This window comes from Eschscholzia californica, unplaced genomic scaffold (assembly GCF_041429995.1).
Source record: "Eschscholzia californica isolate CP2 unplaced genomic scaffold, dmEscCali1.0.p SCAF_4, whole genome shotgun sequence".
Taxonomy (NCBI): domain Eukaryota; kingdom Viridiplantae; phylum Streptophyta; class Magnoliopsida; order Ranunculales; family Papaveraceae; genus Eschscholzia; species Eschscholzia californica.
This window is the reverse complement of record NW_028238461.1, coordinates 13,046,134-13,048,026: the sequence shown is the minus strand read 5'-3', so window position 1 is coordinate 13,048,026 and position 1,893 is coordinate 13,046,134. Positions and strand designations below refer to the sequence as shown.

Sequence of the window (1,893 nt, the reverse complement as noted above, 5' to 3'; positions counted from 1 at the left end):
GCTCAATGAATCACCACCCTTTTATTTAATCTCGGATAGGTTAAGTAGTAGTAGAGAAAAGAGAGGCTAGACATGTAAATTACTCTTAGTGGATTTATTTTCTATTTAGTACTAGGGTATAGCCTGTGCCTTTGGCATAGAATTCATTGAGCACTTTGTATATTTCACAATAAATATGTTATGCACTTGAAAAAATTTCATCTCACTTTTGTCTTTCTATTGTAAACCTAAAAAAATAAAAACATGATATTCAAGTCATACACTGGTTGTATATAAGCTTAGACAAGATTAACTACATCATGTATCATCTAACTGTACCACAAAGCAACACCTTCTTAGGAGGAACAATGTTTTACAAATGAACAAAATAAAATTGATTTAATGTAGAAACTTCGGGCAAGAGTAGTTTCTACAGAGAACCCCATATCAATTATCTAGAGAAAAATCCATCTTAAAATATTCAATGAAAAATAAACAACAAAATTAACTGTCTATGATAAGCGCAAGTAAAATAAAACAAGAAATTGAATACCTCATGATTTATAATTTCATATTTGTAAGGGAAATCAAGCAAGAATGAAATACAAAGTTATTGCGTTCCGCAACCTAAAACAATTTTGAATTTTCCAAATGCACTTTCAATTAATAAAGTGCAAAGTAATTTAAGGCAAATCAAGCGAGAATCAAATACAATTTGAAACATAGAACTTCAACTTTCACATAATAAGATAATAGATATCATAGCCTCCAAAAATGACAAACTTTTCCTACTTCTTAGAGAATCGTATAGCTAATCATGTACCCTAAAAAAATTAAATTGAAACATTATAGGTCACTTTGTACCATAACTCTACGTAGATGTACATTGATGAAGTAATGAACAAAAGAAAAATAAGATTATAGCAAACAATCTAAAATAGTAAATAGCAAAAGTTGATTATAGTAAACACCAAAAAGAGACAAATAAAATCTATCGTAAGCATATATTAAACAAAAGCAAAGACGCATAAGAGGAAATGAGGAGCTTCTTACGAAAGGAGTACATTCAACATTGACCTATAAACTTCCACGAGAAGATTTTGAATTAAATTTTGATTTATCAATTTTTCTTATGTGATACATTTAGAGATTTTGGCAATACTGATGAAAAATAGAATTAAAGCAAGACCGAAATAAGATTGGAGTTTGGAAAAAGAGTGGAGACAACATTTGTAGGAGTCCAAAGCTATATATTACTAGACGTGACTCAAAGGGATATGAGAAGTGGACGTGCCGGAGTGGTTATCGGGCATGACTAGAAATCATGTGGGCTCTGCCCGCGCAGGTTCGAATCCTGCCGTCCACGATTTTCTCTTTTTTTTAGGTCTTTTACAATTTTACAACTACCTTTTCCTTCATATTTTATAACATGCACTCATTTGTCAAGTTAATGAATTACACAAGAAAGCAATGGATGAAGAAGACATGAAGTGAGTCAAAAAACCAACTCTAGATCTCAATGTGGTTCTGCAATAACATTGAGAGATGGTCTCAATGATATAAGATCTAATGAATCATCGAAGAATTGTTATAATTACTTTTGATAGTGGTTACTGCCTTTCGGTATACAATTTATTGGTGTTTTCCACGTCGATGAAATTCATCCTTTTGCAATTAAAATGTCACCAGTGGTATAGCCAAAATTGACCTACCGTGACATATTTCAGTATAAGCAATCACCTTCTCATGAAGGATGGTTGATTATATGGTGTGAAAAGAAGAAGAAGAAGAAGAAGAAGAAGAAGAACATGAAGAAGAGCATGTAAACTCAAACTCAAGGAGGAGGAGGAGGTGGAAAATGGGTGATTGCTTTCTCTGGAATCCTACAACATTTGAGTCAATTATGTTACCTTC

At 32.2% G+C, this 1,893-nt stretch overlaps 1 non-coding gene across 1 annotated transcript; it reads left to right on the top strand.

Annotated features, from left to right (window-relative positions):
• The first annotated feature begins 1,263 nt into the window (after nucleotides 1–1,263).
• TRNAS-AGA (transfer RNA serine (anticodon AGA)) lies at nucleotides 1,264–1,345 on the top strand. Its single transcript has one exon. It is a non-coding gene; the product is annotated as a tRNA-Ser (tRNA).
• Nucleotides 1,346–1,893: the final 548 nt, after the last annotated feature.